This window comes from Thermobia domestica, chromosome 1 (assembly GCF_964235325.1).
Source record: "Thermobia domestica chromosome 1, izTheDome1.hap1.1, whole genome shotgun sequence".
NCBI classification, from domain to species: domain Eukaryota; kingdom Metazoa; phylum Arthropoda; class Insecta; order Zygentoma; family Lepismatidae; genus Thermobia; species Thermobia domestica.
This window is the reverse complement of record NC_137454.1, coordinates 72,047,081-72,068,463: the sequence shown is the minus strand read 5'-3', so window position 1 is coordinate 72,068,463 and position 21,383 is coordinate 72,047,081. Positions and strand designations below refer to the sequence as shown.

Sequence of the window (21,383 nt, the reverse complement as noted above, 5' to 3'; positions counted from 1 at the left end):
CATATTCACTTTCATATGATCGGAGAGAGTTGCCATCTAATAAAGTTGATGCGTTTGTTGCTTCTAGTACACAATCGCGTAGAAAAAGAAGCAACAAATGCACCAAATGTAGGAGATGAATTTAGAACACCTAAATGTAGCATGCCTAGTACATCTTGAGCTGTTAGGGTATCTGAAACAGTATGTACCTAAAGGACGTACCAAGAACACGACAGATATATGACATAAAAACAAATGACTTAGAGTGCGAAACTAAGTCAGGTATATAAATGGTATAATTGTGGTACGTAGTTGCAAATATCAATTAGGTGTAACAAGTACTAAAAACTGTAGGTAGCTGAAGTACATACTTAGCACATGAATATCATATGAACTAAGTGTCGGGTACCTAAAAAGTAGCTGGGACACCTAAATGGCACATGCCTAGCACATCTTGTACTGTTAGGATACAACCCACCACCCCCCAGAAGTTCGTCCTATAATAATAATAATAACAACAATAATAATAATAATAAAGAATTTTATTGTCGTTAAGCTATACATAGCAATAGACAACGTCAAAATGTGATACAATATTGATACATAAGTATAAATAAATAATGATCTATAACTAAATTAATGATGAAATGACATTACAAAATAAATTACAATAACAATACACATTTTAAATACAAGCTCAACACGAGATTACAAAATACGTTACACTTCTATTGAACAATTAAAATACTCCTATGAAGAATAAAAGGGCGTTGCAACTAATCAATTGTGTAACTTACTTTTAAATCTATCTATATGTTCATCTTTTAGTGATGCAGGCAACTTATTATACAGTTTTATTCCAATTGTCTCATAACTATTTAATGATTTGGACAGTCGTTGATATGAGGCATTTATGAATTTACTGCTTCTAGTAGTATACGAGGGGATGTCTTGCCTGAGTTGTAAATTTTGGTGATTACTTTTTATATAGAGGAGTACTGTGTAAATGTATAGATTGATTATTGTAATAATTTTAAGATTGATAAACAAAAGCCTGCAATGAGCTAATCTGTCTACGTTTGAAATAATTCTGATGGCCTTTTTCTGTATTAAAAGAATGCTATTTACATGATAATTGTTACCCCAAAATAATATACCATACGAAATTATACTCTTAAAAAAAGCAAAGTAAGCCGATCTGACATAGTTATCAGGAACATGATTTTTTAGTTGTTTTAGCAGATATACTACTCTTAAGAGTCTTCCAGAAATATAATTAATATGTTCCCACGATAACTTGTCAATATATATACCTAGAAACTTCACACATGTTGAGTTATTCTCAGCAGACACTCCTTTTAGACTAAAAGTCATATGTTGAGTTTTATTCTCGTTAAGTAAAAAAACATTAGCCTTACACAAAATCACAATCTGATCCCATGTATTTTCAGCTATAGAACTAAGTCTACTAAGATCAGGACTAGTATTTAGGAAGGTCGTATCGTCAGCATATAGTATAGAGTAAGCAGATAAAAAGTAAGGTAGATCATTTATCATTAGTAAAAATAGAAGTGGCCCAAGTACTGAACCTTGGGGTATTCCGTATTTAACTGATGCAATACCAGATTTATTGTTATTTACAAAAACAATTTGTTTACGGTTTTCTAAGTAAGACTTGAATAATCTAAAACTTAAACCCTTGATACCGTAGTACTCTAATTTTTTAAGGAGAATTGTGTGTTCAACACAATCAAAGGCTTTGCTTAAATCACAAAATGTTGCCTGAACAAAATCCTTGTTTTCAAAGCCTCTAATAACCTTCTTTACCAACGAATCAATCGCTCCAACAGTAGATCTACCCTTTACAAAACCAGACTGTGAATCACTAATTACGTTATACTTATCAAGATAAACACATAACTGCTATGTATCACAGTTTCAAGAATTTTTGAGAAGACTGGTACTAGAGAAATTGGTCGATAACTAGATGGACAATTCTCGGGTCCCTTTTTATATACAGGCACAACTCGTGATAATTTTAAAACTTCGGAGAAGATTCCCTGTGTTAGACATTGGTTAATGCAATGGGTAAGCGGGAGAACAATACAATCAATAACTTTTTTAATTAGATTACTCGACAATCCATAAACATCAACACTGTTTGAACACTTAAAGTTATTTACAATGTTGAGAACTACTTGGGGAGATATATTTCTGAATACAAAACTATCGTGTATAGGATTTACAGATTGTTCCATTAGATTGACTGCTGTTACATCAGGTTTGTCAATATTATTGTGCACTTCATCTACAGACTTCACGAAATAATTACTAAAATCTTCTGGATTGGGGTAAAGACAGTCCCGATTACTCTTAACTATGGAATTAATTACATTCCAAGCTTGTTTACACTTATTAACAGATGATTCGATTTTTGTTGAAGTATACTGCTTTCTCGCTTCGTTAACAGCTTGCTTATATGCATTCCTAGCTTTCAGATAGACTGACCTACTTACATCATTTTTCTCTCTCTTATATTTGTTTAAATGTAATATCACCTCACACTTCATTGAGTAAAGTTGAGGGGTATACCACTTGGAATTATTTTCTTTATGTGGCTTTTTAAGTAGGCTCCGATTAACTTTACAAATTCTTTGTGGGATGAATATGTCAAAGTTATAGAGAAACAAATTCAAGAAGCGTTCAAACAGTGCATTAGGGTCATTGTAATTCGACAGCAATTGAAACAAATTCATGTTGCAGAGTTAAACTCTTAAACTCAGATATTTTACCCTCAGTGATTGGCCTAGATACAACTATTTTAAATTCTGTGAACAAGATATCAGTCTCCTTACTTAATAGTGCGTTATCCAATTTTATCCATACACAATCATGATCACAAAAAGAAAATATTGATACATCACAATGAATTTGACATAAATGAAATTTACAAATGTTATCAAGACAAGCTAGATCTCTTGTTGGTTTCATATTTGTAATAATATAGTAGTACTCGCAGCACTTGATCGCGTTTTGGACTTTGACCCCGACCTTTATGACGTCATAGGTCAAAGGTCAATGACCTTGGCCCGGGGTCAATGACTTAGGGGTACATAGGACCACCCTCTCAATTTTGGCAGGGGTGCCATGGCTCACCCCCTAAATTTTGGCAGGGGTACAATGGACCACCCTCCTTAAATTTTGGAAATTGCCAAATCTAAAAATTTGGTATGGTAGCCTAGGACCACAGTATGTACCTCTATCAATATTGGGGGTCTATGTCATTTCCTTTCATGAGTAAAAAATTGCCAAGACCTAATTTCTCCTCTTTTATGAGGTGTTATTATCCCATATGGTTATATGGGCGTATACAGGGGTCCATTGCCTTTCATAAGACATGGGTATATTAATGCACCCCTTGAAAATTTTGGGAGGGGTACGTTGGCTCACCCCTTAAATTTTGGAAATTGCCCAATTTAAACATTTGGTATTATAGTATAGGACCTTAATATGTATTATAATAAATTTGGATGGTCCACCTCGTTCCCTTTTAGGGGTACCAAATTGCCAAAATATAAACGTAAGCAATACGTAGTACCACGTGTTTGTTTTTCACCTAAGTTATCCCCTTGGATGAGGTCCTATTATCTTATATGTTTATATGAGCGTATACAGGAGTCTATTACCTTTCATAAAACACGGGTATATTGGTGCACCACTTTAAAAATTTCGGAAGGGAATCTTGCTCATCCACTCGGTTTTAGAACTTGTTTAATATAAGCATTTGGTATCATAGTACAGGACTTCAATATGTATCACTATAAATTTGGATGGTCCACCTCGTTCCCTTTCATGGGTAAAGAACTACCAAAAATCAAATTTCGGAGGTTATTGACCCCGTTTGATAAGGATTTAACACGTTATATGGGTATGTACAGAGGTTTATTACCTTCATATGTTTATGTTCCCTTTTAAATTTGGGAATTATCAAATAACAAAATTCGGTAAACGTTTTTTAGGACCCATTGTGGATGTTGGTGTTCCTCTTATGGCCAAATATTTAAAATTTGAAGGTTATTGACCTATTTTTTGATACGGCTTTATTCTTGAATAAATACAGGATTTATTACTTTTTCATAAGACACAGGTGTATTTGTGTACCAATCTTAAATTTTGGGAGGGGTACATTTCTTATTGTCATATCAATAATTGGTAATTGTTCTTAAAATTGGATAGTATATCATTCATTGGGTGGTAAATCATTGTGAAATATTAGTATGATCACGTGATCAGTTATTGACCTATGATGGAATTAGGAGTCCAGGACATTGAAACTTTGTAGGATAATTTGAGAATTGTCAAATGAAATTGCGTCATTGGTTTTGATTATTCCAGCCTCTGGACCAAATATAAAAGTAAGCAATACGATGTACCACGTGATTGACCTTGATGAGGTAGTGTACAGGGATTCATTTCCTTTGTTGTGGTACTTCTTAAGTTTTGAGTACACACTTGCAGAAAACAGTTGGTTCTACTCAAGTAAACAACTGACGGACATTATTGCCCTTATTGAACGATTAATTCTAAGACTTAGGTATATCGAAAAAAGTATTCTTTAAATTTGGGAATTGTGATAAACAGAACTTTAACATAAGGCGCGAAATTGGAAAAAAATACTTTGAACTTTGGTCACAGCTCATAGTCTAAGATCATTGGTGGTGATTGATTTGACCTTGAGATTTAGAAATCTGATTAGCTAAACTTATTGAATCTTTTGACTTATAGACGAAAGGCAATACATGCTACAACACTTTTAAATTTAATCACAAGGTGACGTAATCTGACACTAGCAAAGTTATTGTTGATGCAATTTGATTGGCTGATCACTATCTTTCATGCAATCTGATTGGTTAATCACTATCTTTCCCGCAATCTGATTGGCTGATGATTTTCAAATCTTTGCTGCATTCAGTTTTAAGTTTTGTTTAACATTTAAAAATCTTGGTTTCGTTCAACATTTTGCACTCACTGATAAATATGATCAAAACCGATTATTTGTTAATCGAATAGTTAAAAACCGGATAAAGTTTGACGGTTAACCGTGAAACGTAAAATTTTTAGTTATAAAATTTTTTGTTTGAAATTTTTTGTTTGAAAATTCTTGTTTCAAATTTTTGTTTGAATTTTTTTCGCTTCAGAATTTTGTTTGAAATTTTTTGACTTTTGTTTCAATTTTTTTTTTGAAATTTTTCTTTGAACATTTTTCGTTTGAAATTTTTTTTTTCAAAATTTTGTTTGAATTTTTTCGTTTCCAATTTTTTTTCGTTTCAATTTTTTTTCAGAATTTTGTTTCAAAGTTTTTTTGTTCGAATTTTTTTTGTAAACTTTTTTGTTTGAAATTTTTGACATTTTTTTAAGTTTGTGCACTCATTAGTAAAGAATCAGAACTGTTTAGAACAAAAACATCTTGCAACACTGTTTATCATGATCCAATAGTACACGTCAGAACATGGGGTTGTACTTGAAATGAAGAAACACAAATCATTGAAATGGATCATTTTATTACACTGCACTGGTTAATCACATAAATCCATACCAGATAAAGGATCTGGATATTGTCGATACAATGTATTTTGAACTTCTTGCACTAGTTTGTCTTTAGCGTATAATTTTAATTCCAGTTGAAGTCTTTTAAGGTCTATTGCAATATCAATTTGTGGAAACTCAATGTCCATTTGATCAAAAATAAACTGTTTATCAATACAGGTATGCACCCACGAACGATGTTGACAACCATCACAACATCTAGATACATGTTGTACAATATGCATGACAAACTTATCTTTAAAACTGCAGAAGTAGATCATTTCAGATGCTTCTTGATTGTTTATTGATATTTGTAATGATGTACGGATGGCTCTCATCATTAGAGTTTTTAGATTAAACGCACTATAAAACTCCGAAACTTGAAACCTGCTGAAAAAAAAAAGAGAATGTGTACTGATGTTATAATCGAAGTTTTAACTGTTATAAATATTCTTTGACATCTAAACACAACACACATACGAAAAATTATGATCATATATGTATAAACATCACACAAGCCTCATTATATTCTATATTAATTTATACAGGTATATACCGTTTTGTATTATTATTGTATGCTACAGTACAATGTGTTGTATAGGAAACGTGACAAAACTTGTAAGAAAAATATTGGAACCTCGTATATAAGAGGAGGACGGTGGCTCAGTGGTACAGCGCTCACTTGTGATGCTACTTGTATCTGGTTTGATCCCACAGCTAGACAATATCGTGTCCGTACCTTTTCTGCGATTCTGCTATTTCCTCCCACATTCTCTTTCCACCAATTATTTCATCATAATCATTCACTTTCGCAAATCATCAGTCCCCTTTAACCTACATAGCATAAACGTAAGAGTGAAACAAATATATATAAAGGGTTTAATTAAATGGATCACAAAATACGAGTTGGAAAATACAAAGCAAAGTTGTTAATGATTGAATTTATAACGCTGGTTAAACACGAAGTAAAAACTAACAGTTTTGATAAATGTATCCGTATCAACATCATTGTTAAATATGCTATCCCACCGGATCGAGAAAGAAAATGTTACTCTCTCTAACCCTGGTAGAAAACTCCATGTTTTCAATATATTACATAGCAACTGGAGGAAAGAACTTTTCTTTTCTTTCTTTCTTCTTTTTTTCTAAGCAACTCCTACATAGGTATGAATTTATTTATATGAAATGATTATTTAAAAAGTGAAAAAATATGACTGGAACGAGAATCGAACGCGGGTCTCCGGTTCATCGATCTGATGCGTTAACCACTGTGCTATTCAGTTTGCTTCCTGATTACCCATACAATTTCTCACTCTTCACTTCAGTCGTCAGACACATGGACTATTGTGCCTAGATAACTCAGTATCTACCTTACAGAACAAACCTACCGTTAAATTATGTATTTTATATGTGGAAGAACTATTTTATTTTCACACCAACCCGTATATAGCTGTAAATTTAATGATACCGAATGATATTCAAAGAGCAAAAACAATGCGCGGGGGAATCGAACTTTGGTCTCTTACATGGCGGTGAGTTATCCACTACGCTATCCAGTCAGCAATCCCAATTGAGATGTATAGCTAATAGGGAGAGGATTCGGTCCAGTTGTAGACTTTTTTGCTCTTTGAATATCGTTCAATACCATTGGTTTTGAATGGTTTTCACAACACATTTGCTAAATATCGATACTTGTAACCGAATTGTATGTGTATACATAGTTTTTCGTTCAGCATCCATTAATCACTGTTGAAATGTTGTCAACTTCAGGAAACAAGTGTATTTTCGAACAAAACAACCTAGTTTAGATGATAGTATACAGTTTCTGATTATTTTCTAGTATTATATTGTCATTTGCAAATAATATATGTAGAGAAAATCATTACAAAAATATTGCACGTAATATAAATACTTATTATTGTAGGTTCACTCTCCTGCTTACTGTAATTCTGTAAATTCAACATGTTAATTGCCAACAAAATGTTACCGTGCACATTCGTCATTCTTTTATGCAGTCCTAGTGATCTACTGTTAGTGATACCCCTAAAGAAAAATGCTTTAAAAATGAGAAGAAAATATAGTACAACCTGTTCATAAAAATACTATCAAACTTTAAAGTGGTATTACATCACTTTGGATAATCGTATTTAAATGAAATTTGTCACATGTGAAAGAAAAATTCAAATATTTTTTGTGCATGTAATAATGGATAACAATGTCAATAATGGACGGGATCAAACACAGAAAGATATTTTTGTGCATGTAATAATGGATAACAATGTCAATAATGGAAGGGATCAAACACAGAAAGATATTTTTGTGCATGTAATAATGGATAACAATATCAATAATGGACGGGATCAAACACAGAAAGATATTTTTGTGCATGTAATAAATGGATAACAATATCAATAATGGACGGGACCAAACACAGAAATATATTTTTGTGCATGTAATAATGGATAACTATGTCAATAATGGACGGGATCAAACACAGAAATATATTTTTGTGCATGTAATAAATGGATAACAATATCAATAATGGACGGGATCAAACACAGAAAGATATTTTTGTGCATGTAATAATGGATAACAATGTCAATAATGGAAGGGATCAAACACAGAAAAAGTAAACTCACTCATGTTTACTTTCTGATCAGTAAATATGGGTTCATTGTTGGATATTAGCAGGCAGTTACTATTTCTGTTGGAGGTCACTTGGAAAGCTTCTATGTTTCTGTGCCGTAAGTGCGGATGTAAATTTATTTCCTTTCGTTGTGCTGTGTTGTGTTGTTATTACAGAATAAGTTTTAAGGAGTAACGTAATAACACTTTAAAGTATGAGAGTATTATTCTGGACACGCTGTATATCTGCAGCTCAAAAAATGAGCACAGGTGTTTGGATTGAACTACGACCTGGCACTTGAGTCTTGGGATTTACAGAATGGGTTAAGAACATGGGCGCCCGAAGGGGAGGGCAAGGTGGGGCCCAAGCCCCCCTGTATTACTTTTTTAAAGATTTTCTTAATACAAATAAAAAATATCAAACGTAATATAGCAACCAGGGATTTGAGCCCCACTCCCCTAGAAAATTTTCTTCGGGCGCCCATGGTTAAGAAGCTTAACTGCCAACATACACTGACATGTTTATACATATGCTGCCAATACATATTAAAAACTACAAACAGCATTATTGCATGATGCATTTTTTGCAAACTGCTGCGAATGATCAATTTCAATTTCCTCTCTCTTTGTTACCTACTCTTTCGACACACAATTGATCTTAAGTATAAAGACTAGCTAGAACTTATAAAATATACTAAAGAATGATCTGGGAGATTTCCCAAGAAACGAAAATATCACCTATACAATAAAATGTTGGGCTTCGGTGGCCAACGTACGGATGTGAATTGCAACTAAAACAGCAATATAAATGAAGTTGTGTATAAACACAGTTTCAAGTAACACAGATGGCCAATTTCCACGATAATGTATAATGCATGCAGGAACTTGTAAGGTCCACAAAGTCAAAGCTAGGTTAGCAGGTTTACTATGCTTATTTTACTTCCTTTTTAAATTTAATGTGTTTAAAATTCATGCCAACAAAATTTCCTCCTCTACCTCCTAAATGAAATCGTTTTCGAACCATCTTTAAAAATTAAAATATTTAGTTCATTTCTTACTGGCCAAAGAAGACAATTAATTATTGTATATTAGTGAATGATAACGAAGCGTACGCAAAATGTTAAAAGTATGAGGAAATTGTAATAAATTGAAATAAAAATGAAATGTAATCTTTAGTTTAACGTCCGGTGATTATGACGTGTAAGGTTAATAATACATGATAAATATAAACAAATATCAAAATTAGTGAAATGAAAAAAAGTATGAAAAGAAAAAAAGATTCGAGGATAGCCATGGGGACACATACAGGGTTCGTCCGAGCAGTAATAGGGTTGATTTTTCGCCGCCAAAACATGGTGAAGAAGGGGGATGTTACTGTGCTGGTTGGGTGGTGGGGGATCTTAGCTACCAGCGCACCAGCCGCCAATCGTCTCCAAGCCTTCGCGGAGTGAAAATCGAGTTTAAGGTGAACCCCTTTCAAGGTGCCTTGTCATCTCCATAATGAATCGTTTGTTAGAGCAGCGTTATGTGGTGAAGTTTTGCGTCAAACTGGGTAAAACTGTAAGTGAGAACCATGACATGATCAAAATTGCTTATGGGAATTATTCCACGGGTCGATCAAGTTGATGAGCAAGTCGAAAATGTAATTGATATTGATCATCTTTTTGACTGCAAAGGAGTGGTTCACAGAGAGTTTGTACCGCCTGGTCAGACTGTGAATGCTCCATTCTACGTGGAAGTACTTGAAACGTAGAAAACGAGTCTTCCGCGGCCGTCCAGCAATCGCTGGATCATAGAAGCTTCAGCACGACAGTGCGCCAAGCCACCACACTGCCTTTACTGTCATGGACTTCCTGACCACACATGGCATCACATAGCTTCCCCAGCCATCCTACAGCCCAGATGTCGCTCCTGCAGTCTTCTTCCTCTTCCCCGACTGAAAAGCATCATGAAAAGACAGCACCACGGCTCGGTCCAGGACATTCAAGAGGCAGTAACGAGAGAGCTGAAGAGCATTCCAGTTTCTGTGTTCCAGAGAGCCTTTAGTGATTGGCAGAGTCGCTGGAAACGCTGTGTTGATGCAGAAGGCGCATATTTTGAAGACTATTAAGTCGATATGTCAAAATTGTGCCCTTTTAGTCCTACTACTTTCCGAACAAACCCTATATGTTCACCACAAACACCATAGATATCAGTGATAAATCAGGGACACTTTGTACCAGAGCCGAACCATGTACCACTGAACTATCATTGAATCGGATTACTCGGCACAGTGAAGCTTTCTAGAAGTTCGAAAAATGGAACATTACTACAGTGTTCATCCATCTTCTTAGTCTATTCTTCATAAACTCAGACTGAAACGAAAAAGTGCTACATTCTTATAGAGAGCAAAAAGGAGACAAAGTGATATTTCATCGCCAAAATGTATATCACCTTACGAAAATAAGTGTGCTTGCACGTTTTCTACAGAAATGAAGATAATTTAATTAGTGCCCTCTGTACTCCTTATATTACTCTTATTATATCATTTTTATTATTATTTGCTACGACACAAAATATCTTTTATTTTTCTAACATTGGGGTCAATAGAATTTCTTTTCCCAACTAAATAACACTATATTGCCCGTTTCACATCACTACCGAAAGAGCAACCCAACTCTTGTTAGGACGATGGTTGTTGGTTCCTGCCAGATGTCCGATGTCATTGAGTAGAGAAAAATGAAATCTTTGAGTTTTACGTCCCACGTTTATGCCGGTTAGGCAAAAGAGACGGTGATGAGTAATGAATGAAATGGTGAAATGAAGAAAGTGGGAGGAAACGGAAGAACCCCGAGAAAACCCACGTACACGGTGCTTGTCCACCACAAAGTTCACTTGGCAGGAGCTGGGATCGAACCCGGGACTCCTAGCACCAGAGGTGAAAGCTCTAAAACTGAGCCACTTTGACCCCAGATCTTAATTTAGGTTTATTGCGTTCATAGGACCATCACATCCTGAACAGAAGCACACAAATGGTATAGAACACATCAGATATGAGTTCATGCAACATTAATAATACAGGGTGGCCCAAAAATAGGTATATACCCCTGCATTGATCAAGTATAACATTCTAGCTTATAGGTTTACTTGCTTCGGCTGTTCCGAGCTTAAGATATAAGTAAAAAGACATTAAGACATAAAGAAACTAAGTCTACCTGATGGATAACAATAAGAAATAATATAAAAAGCAACAAGATGATCAGTACGGGACTCTATAGCTACTTTTGGGCCACCCTGTATAAAAAAAATAGCATTATAATGAGTTCTACATTTCTAACGATGAAGAGACAGGGACTGATTAAATTAGCTAAAAGTATTGGTTTATTTGTCATATGAAATAATTATATTTATTGTTTATATAATGAATTTTCTGGTAAGTCATTTTTACTTAGCATATTGTTTTCACTGTTGCCAGATTACTGTACGAAATTAAAAAGCCCCTTGGAATTACAAAATGTTAATGAAGTGCAACCGTTAATTTCTGAATTTGTATTAATTTGTGAAATAAGTGCATTTGAAAATGTTTGCGAAAACATTAATGGGTCACGAAACTTTGATTTTGATAGTTGTGTATTCTTGTCTAAAAAATAATTTAACAGACATAAAATGAAACTTTCTCTTTAGAATCTCGCGTGAGTCCTTCTATCCGGGTTCTATTAATTTACTTTATCACACTATACAAATTCCGCTGCTTTTCAAACGTAATTTCGTAATCTTTACACTGCATTTCTTTCTCAGTGAAATAATTTGTGTAATTTGTAACGGGATTCTTTAATGCTTATAAGGCGGCTTTAGATTTGGTCTCAAGCTATACTTTCTGAATTTCTGAAAATTGTTTTTCACCTGAATTCTAATTTTAGAACTAGAGAGATGAAAATCCATTTATATTTTCTATTTTATTAATAAATTACACACACACAGACGACAGCACTAAATATTAAAAGCACTTCTGTAACAGTTTCGGTATGTGCTATAGCCTTCATCTTACCGACACCTTAATGAAAGTGCCGGTACAATCCAAGATAACAACTTATATACAAAAAAGGAATTCAAAGAAATCTGGTCCACACTCTTAAAGCCAATAGAATTTTCTCTTCACTTGTCCATATTTACGTTGTTACCTTCTACTACATTTACATAACGTGGTTGATGAAGGTGAGGATACAGAGTCGAAAGTGTTTTTAATACATAGAGTATTTTGGTCAGTGTGTGCTTTATTAATACAAGCGGAAAACATCTACAGCTATAATGTACAATATATTTTTCTACTTATTTAAAACCTTATTCAACCATTTTATTTTCTTATCGTAAATACTAAATATTATATTACTAGATTTAAATCAGCTTTCATCGTAACAAATCTAAATGTCCCAGCAAACAAACATATATGTTTTTGTTGAACATGAAGTACTGTTGTGAATACACTGATTACTGAGTCCTGATTATTTTGGTAACTCAATCAGGGTTGGCAAAAACCATGGTTTACTTTTTTTTTTTTTTTTTTTAAATAATTTGCTCTATGTATTTTTATATTACATATGGATAGAAACAAGTTTGATTCGCCTTGGTGTTATTATGCAACAATGGGATTATGTTGGAAGGAGTCACATAAGTTTAAAGAAGTGCGGTCAGTAAATTTCTTAAATTGGAAAACTCCAGCCTTAGCCATTGGGAAAATCTTGGGAAAATGCAAAGCAATAACGGGAAAATCCTGTTATTGCTTTACATATAAAATTGTAAGGTCAACGTATCATAATCAGCATGCTAAAACTGAGGTATTAAATTAAAAATTTAGTATGTAGATATCATTCAATAAAATTAGAACGAAGTCCAATCTAAGCTAATGTTGGAAGCTACGTAGCCAGTCGATAAATTTTGCCAATTTCTATCAATATATTTAAGCAACCTTGGCTTCTTTATAAAACAGCAGGCATTCAGGCAAGCAGAAATACACAATTTGGCTTGGTTTCATATATTTAAGCCTGACGTAATACCGAGGTTATCAAGAAGACTTTCGCTTAAAGTGACATCCGAACCGCTACTTGGTTTACATTTGAAAGAAGGGTTGTAGTTTGACCGAGAATTGAAAACATGGGACGCCTTGATTAAAACGTGAAAAGGAGATGAAACTAATGAGATGGTTTGTGGAAACGTCACCATGAAGTTCAAATGATTTAAAGCAGTTTTCGTTTTTTTTTTTTTTTTTTTTTTTTTTAATATTTTTGATTTAAACTAGTTGGCTTTTTTGAATAATAATAATAAAAAAAACCAGCTGGTTTGAATCATGGTTTAAACCAGCCAACCCTGTTCTCAATTATAAAGAAATCCAAATATTTCCGATACGTAAACGATGAAATCAAATTAAACAACAATTAGGATTGCTTATTACAAAAATTAAGTAACCAAGGTTCCCATTTATTTGTTGATCAAGAATTCTCTGACTTAACCAGGTTTCCCAGGTCACGACTTACTAATTTCCAGGTCTATATACAATGTAAAAAGTCAACTATGTTTTTCCTGACCACGGTTCGTCATCTACTATCAGTGCACATGAATGTAGTGTATGTATTGGTGAAAGAGTTCTACAAAACAAATCTATTTTATTTTATAAAATATCCTCTCACAAATAGCTGCAGAAAGACAAAAAACAAAACGGGAAATGAGTTCTGAGAAGTAAAGATCCGTACTTAAAATTCTCTAACTTATTCGGGCTTTTTTAAGCTTTTCATGAAATTCCCTGGCTTCTCCAGGACTTTTTAAGAGTAAGCTACGAATAAATTATTCTTGATTTCCCAGATCGGTGGGAATCCTGACAACATTCATCAAAGTATAAATATAAGTTTAAAAAATATGACCGTTTTTTGAGTTATTAGATATTTATGGAAAATTAAAATATCTAGAAAGCTTTCTTAGTTAAGGCATAAATACTAGTTACCATCAAGGTTGTGACAAACACAGTTTTAGTTATTTATTTTTATTATTTTTTTTATTTATTTATTTTTTATTTTATTATTATTTTTTTTTTTGTATAAAACCTAACCTAATGTGTTTTATTGCGTAAAATTAGGTTTTACTGAATTTTACGCCAATATGTAAAACATTATTCTTATTTTAAATACTATTTGAGCATTCATATTCTACTGTATACATAAAGCTACGAAATTTCCTTTTCTCATTTCATCCGCATTTCGTGGAACACATTTTGTACCATTGGCACTCGCTTATATTTCGGTTCTAGAAAGCAGGAAAGGGTAGACAATTTTGAAGAGTAACAAAGAGGTGGATAATTCTATATAATATAAAAGAAGAATAAAATACATTATTATATTCAAAATTCAAATCCCGGGCCTGCTGTCCTGACTTCAGATATTTTTTTAGTTCTCTCAAAACATGCCAGGCAAATAAATGCTGGGATAGTACCTCAAGGCTATTTTATATATATATATATATATATATATATATATATATATATATATATATATATTTGTACCACTACGCGAGCAAGTACTACAAAATGAAGACATAAAAAAAAAATTCCTACCACTAGGCTTTTATGAATTTACGAGAACCTTTGCCAGCTGTCCAGCCAACTCTGCAGCACTTGAAAGAGTTTAGGGCGGATATAATCCGAAATTGGAAAGAGGTTGGGTGGAGAAAGCACTAAAATTAGAGGTAGCAGACTGGTGACTTGGACTCTGAAATGGCGACACCAAAAAATCCATATATTAATATTTTTAGGTTTTGTAGTCTTTCAATCAATTTATTGTAATAAAAAAAGTCTGAGTTTGTAATTATCATAAGAGTAGATTTGTTTTTTTCTTTAATTAACTCTTCCGTTTTTACGTGTGTAATTATCCAAATGTAATGTTCAGAAAATAGAATAATAGAAATTTCCTCTTTTAAGTGAAGCGTCTTCTATTTGTAATTAACTGACACATGGAAAAAGCTATTTTATATATATATATATTTGTACCACTACACGAGGAAGTACTACAAAATCAAAGGAAATGTAGTCGCATTGCTTTTTGTTCCAGATTACAGCTGAACATCGTTACAGTGAATTTGATTGAGCGCGAACATAATTTATTATGCATAATTCCCATATTTTTTTCTGATGACAAATATCGCCTCTTGATAAATATATATTTTACGTAGTAAATACAAATTCTGAAACTAGATATGTACGGAGAAACACGATTGAAGAAAGTAATTATAATGCGATTAATTGGAGTTTTACTGTGGATCTTTCATAAGAACTATACTTTCGCCGTCCTTACTCTCACCCCTTCAAAAAAAAAAAAAAAAAAAAAAAAAAAAGTATTTTTGGGCTCGGGAAATTCCAACAGCCTGGATACAGGCCCGCAACCAGAGGGGGCTAGAGGGGCCTTCCCCCCCTAAACTTTTCGTAGCCCCTCCAGACATCAACACAAAATGCTATTATTAATACAAAAAACAGAATTTAGATATCTGTAAGGGATTTTTTAATGACTTGATCCCCCGCCCCCAAACCTCTGTAGCTGGTTTCGAGCCTGCCTAGTTATTGTACGTTGGAAGCAGATTTAAATGCAGAAATAGATCACATATTCAATGTAGCGAAATTAAATGAACACTAAGTCAACACTACGAAAATAAATGAATTAAAGAAAAAAAGCCTTTTAAAAAGTTGATCTGGGACCAGTAAAGTATCCATCTATTCGAAAAATTAACCCAATGGGAAACGAAAATTCTGAATTCTATTTTCCAACAGAGTATAAAGTCATTTATACACACTGCAGTATATGTCACAGATTACAAAAATTATTTTATGGAGAAAAAAAAATTAAATCACGGGTCTACGAGGTCACGTGTGAATGCAACGGTATTAATACAGACATAACAAAGCAAAGTATTAGAAGCCAATAAAAGAGTACACACAGATTCAAAAGATGAAGTTCCTTCAATTTCAGATCTATTAAAACATTTATTAAATGAGTGGAGAAAAACTTTCAATTTTCACAATTAAGCTACTATATAAATCTTCCTTATCTTTAATTCTTATCACAAGCACAAAAAGTCATCTTACCACAGACAAGTGAAACTTAAACAAGGCAAATGAAATTACCGTAACTTTTACGAACCATTAACGATTTTACAAATATTTTCAAACACATTTCACAAATTTAGAGATTAAGGACTGCTGTAATTTCAAGATGTATTTTGGTTTTATACGATGATTAACAGAATGAAACAATATACTAACTAAAAGCGATTTACAAGATACATTCAAATACACGCTCATCAGAAATATTTGTTCAAATAATAAAATTAAAAGAATTCATATTTCTTAATACTAGAATTACGACGGTTCCTACTTAGAAGTAGTAGTTTTTGTAATAATACACCAGTAGTTAATAAACGCAGTAGAAGCACGCAATAACCATTATAGAATAGTATATAACTAAAATACCAATATTGATTTGATAGACATCGATATCAGAAACTAAAATATACCCAATTTCGATACGTAAATGAAATTTTCATACAGCAAAATGATGCCCAAACTACATTTCTTATCAGAATTTTAAAATCCTATTGACTCATATTTTAATTTGCTAGACTGTAGGACTAGATGAATGTAACATCCCGTGTGGCAATTAGATATCAGTATCACATTTAAGCAGTAACTTTCTTCTGGGAAACGAGGTGCCAGTACTTCGATACCTACTACGAATAAGTTATTCTACGTGTTCTGATTGGCTGCTGAGGCAAGCGTGAAAATTTAAAGGCAAAATGAAGAAATTAATAGGTGCTATCTTCTATTGATATAATATTCACTTGTTTCAATCTCCAAATCCACTTAAATTGAAGAGTTCATTTTGCAAATATAATAATTAAAAATGGCTAGAAGAATCGCATTTAAAATATCTTCTCACAGGGTGCGCGTACTATGTACCATTGCGTATTGCCTAAAAAGGGCAGTGTATTTTAGTATACAATAGTTAAATAATAGTTGTACCTATTCTTAAATTAACTGAGACAGAGACTAGTGTTACTTTTCCTGCAATCATTTTTTTAAAAGTTTAACGTCCCACGTTTATGTATTGAGGCTAAGGAAGAGTGTGATGATGAAATGGATGTAATAGTGGAATGAAGAAAGTGGAAGGAAACGGGAGAACTCCAAGAAAACCCAAGCAAATGTTATTTGTTCATCACAAAACACACTTGGCGGGAGATGCGATCAAATCAGGGATCACCGCGGCCTCGAAACTCAACTCGTACATGAGAAAGAAACACACATTAAACATTAGACAAGTACACTAAATAATTAGAACACAATTATTAATAGCTATGTCTATAACAAAGATAATCCGAAAGTCCATCAACGCATAAACAATAACTAGTAATTAGATCTCATCTTTTAGCAAGGCGATTCCGTCAATCTATTATTACCCATCTGAAGATTTTGTTTTATATTGCTATCCCTTCTTCTTCACGTAACTGAAGACCCCTCTTCCACAGGTTTCCCAACCAGAACTACATGTATCTACGCATACCTCAACAACATGTCCCTCCTAATTTAAAGACCTGAATTTTATTATCCGTATGGGATTTGGAGACAAGTAGTTTTGTAAAGTTCCACGTCATTATTTGATTGATTGGCTAAGCTTTTAATGTACCTTTTCAGCATCGAGACTATATGAGAGAGTAGTATTCCTTAAAGTGGAACCTGAACCACTAGTCGAATAGGTATCAAAGGCAAGCAACCCTAGCGGAGAGTCGAGTCCAGGACCACGAGCAGTAACCTTATCGTTTGTTCGAATAATTTTGCACAAAGTATTATCGCAAAACTGTATTTTCGAAAAACCGCCACTTCTCAGAGAGGCAGTGACCAATTTTTATATTAATACAATATAAAGGGTACTATTATGCTTTAAGAGCCTGACTTACTAAAAATAATACAAAATTTACCATTTTTCTTTTGCTTGTTTATTTATAAGTGAAAGGAGATAATGAAACCAATGAATGATTGCAACTTACCACAACCATAGATAATGTTATTCTACAACAGAAAATATGGATCTGAAAAATTCTCAGTGTTCCATCCATAGAAATTACAGTGTTGTCCGAATAACAACTTCCCCAAAATCTAAGTTAAGCCAGCGACTAGAGGAACGAACTCAACTGCATTTGATTACGTGTCACGAGGTTTTGGTGTCCTGTGAACTACTTTTAAAATACATCATTATTTAATTTTAATAACTGTATGTTAAAACCATTTTGTTTATTACAAATTAAATGCAACTATTATTTAAAAAGTAGTTCACAGGATACCAAAAGAACATGATACGTACACAAATGCAGTTGAGTACGTTCCTCTAGTCGCTGCCTTAACTTAGATTTTGGGGGAATTGTTATTCTGGCAACAATGAAAATTCTTTGTAGAATATATATTTTTTATTGTAGAATATTTTCTATTGTAGAATAACATTATCTATGATTGTGGTAAGTTGCATTTCATTATCTCCTTTCACTTATGAAAAACAAGCAAAAGAAAAATGATAAATTTTGTATTATTTTTAGTATGGGAGGCTCTTAACAGGTTGTTGGTACTATTGAGTGTCCCAGAACAGTGGATGTGAGGAACAAAGGTATTAAACTTCCTGGGTAGAGTTGAGACTCACAACTCTATTCCGGAAGATTTTCTTTTTAATATAGTTTTTGTGTTTTGCGTCTTTATGCAACACCGCGATTTATGAAGGATGAGACTTACCATTAACATAGGCACTGGGAGTGTCACAGGCCATCATACTAGATCATTCCTCACAGTACATGTTTTTCCCCACCACACTATCTCATCTCCACGACAGATGTAATATAGAACCACACCACCGGCCCTGGATAACCTATCACGGAAGAAAGGAAAAGAACTGTCAAGAACTAGAAATCAAATTTGATTCATGGAATTTCCCGTAATAAAATAAATTTTCCATTCGCATATCCGGGGAGAGAGAATTACTAAACACGTAAAGAACAAAATTAAAGAGTTAAAAGCTAATGCTATCGAATATTAAAGTACAAACTAATGTGTACAATTTGGAGAGCCTACTGAACATTTGTAAGCGAACAGCTGAAACAGCCTGAATTCTTCTTCCTTCTTTCCAACTTTCATGTTGAAATTTACCTAATTTGGGCACTAAATTTAAAGCCTAAAACGACGGTCAAATAAATACAAAGACTGTCCAGAAAGTAACAGACGTTTCGAAATAATAATAATAATAATTAAAAAAGTACCAGAATGAACACACCGAATTGTACTATATACTGTACAAATGAATTATATTCATTTGAATTGTATTACATACACTCTTAAGCCATTTTTCCACATAATCGTCATGCAAATTAAGGCACTTATCATACCGTGGCACAAGTTTTTCAATACCGTTGCGGTAGAAATCTCCACCTGCGATTTGTGGTAAGCAAGCTTTTCCACCAGAATTTCATGCACCAAACTCCGTGAAATTTGAGGAAAATATTCAGCAAGTTCCGTAATCGTGAAATGACGATTTGCATGAATGTTGTCGTCGATTTGCCTCACCAGTTCATCAGATACAAGGCTAGGCCTACCACCGCAGTCTTCATCGTGAACACTGGAACGGCCATTTTTAAAATCAATGCACCATTGCCTCACTCAGCCTTCACTCATTATTCCATGTCCGTACACTTCACGCAGTTGGCGATGGTTTTCAATTGGCTTTTGTTTTTTTGTCAACAAAAAGCTAATCACAGAACGCACCTCCAGAACAGGCGGAATTCTCTACTGCAGCGTACATAGTAACACGTCACAGAAAGCTCAGTAAGACCGCCACAGTCCTCACGCTACCACAGCTGGATGCGTACTGAGTGTGGCAATGTTCTGACACCAAGATGGTGACTCTAGCCCTGCCCACTGCCTCGGTAGGTCAAAACGTCTGCGACTTTTGAGACAGCCCTCGTAATAAGTATTCAAGAATATTCCTAACACTGATAAACATCCTTGAAACGCTTCTGAAATTCTGAATCTGGATTTATCTATGATTAATGATTTCAGGAGTTATGTTACATACACAACCAGTCAAGATATTAAGTTTCATCGCGTACTTAATGCCATTATAGTCAACACTTCTCCCCCGGCACTCTCTTCCTCTCCACCTCAAAAGTCAACTCCATTCCGATACAAACGCAACCAGATATCGTACATGAAGTCGTGATCAGTTGAAACTTAATAGATGTATCTACTAATATTGTGTCTTCATCCTTTAACTGTCAGAAATGTGTACCATTTTGTTGTATTATACACGAACGACAAAGTATATGAACTATTGGAAATGAAGATAGGCTAGGTAAGATAGAACTATACTCCAGTAAAAATTGCCTTCAACGGACCCCTTATTAAATGGAAATTTATCTTAAACAGAAATATTTCACCGTTTCATGAATTTAGGGGTGAAAAACGTGTTAAATTAAACGAAAATTGTAGTATGAGGACAACGGAAATCAAAATAAGCCTTTAACGGAAAATTTCAAGGTCCGGAATGCAGCGTTAAATTTTGTAGATACCTTGTGAAAGACCTGGTATATACATACTATGCCGTCTGCGTCTTTCTTTGTTGCCTTCTATACAAATTAACTCTGCGTTAAGCGCATACGTTTGTGTTGCACAATTAGGTGCACTATTAAAATGTACCTAGAATACGTAAAATCATCTTTAAAGGACGATTCTTTCATTTATTTGATAAAATGTTAATTACAAGTTAAGGTTTTGGTTGTACATAGTGTTATACTGGATATAACGGACTTTTATCATGACTAGCAGAATGATTCCAAGTATGTTACACAAATATCTTTGAGATGTTCTTCCTACATCCATCTTTTACATTTTAAGCACCACTTCCTTGTAGTTTTGTCTCTATCTCTTCCACAGGCACGTCAACATCCTCTGGAGTTTGATGGCTTCTCAAGATCGACAATTCCCTTTCCCTCAACACCAAGCAACAATCGGAGTCACCGTAATTTAAAAAACCTCCTTCGTGAAAATTGAGGTAAACTGGTATTGAATTTCAGGATGCAAAGCGCGTTAATTGCACACATATTTAGAAGATCTAAAAATATTACCAAGGACCATCTTGTTCCCATTC

At 33.8% G+C, this 21,383-nt stretch overlaps 1 protein-coding gene across 11 annotated transcripts in view; it reads right to left on the bottom strand.

Annotated features, from left to right (window-relative positions):
* Window positions 1-21,383, bottom strand: part of LOC145686039 (uncharacterized) — an 86,348-nt gene that overhangs the window by 53,614 nt on the left and 11,351 nt on the right. For 9 of the 11 annotated variants that reach the window (XM_081759064.1, XM_081759074.1, XM_081758995.1 and 6 more), the window contains one exon: window positions 18,980-19,112. The gene's annotated coding sequence lies outside the window, so the exon portion shown is untranslated. Of the gene's footprint in view, window positions 1-531; window positions 5,956-18,979; window positions 19,113-21,383 lie in introns of those variants that run through there. The other 2 variants (XR_014131533.1, XR_014131531.1) reach the window with 2 other exon arrangements.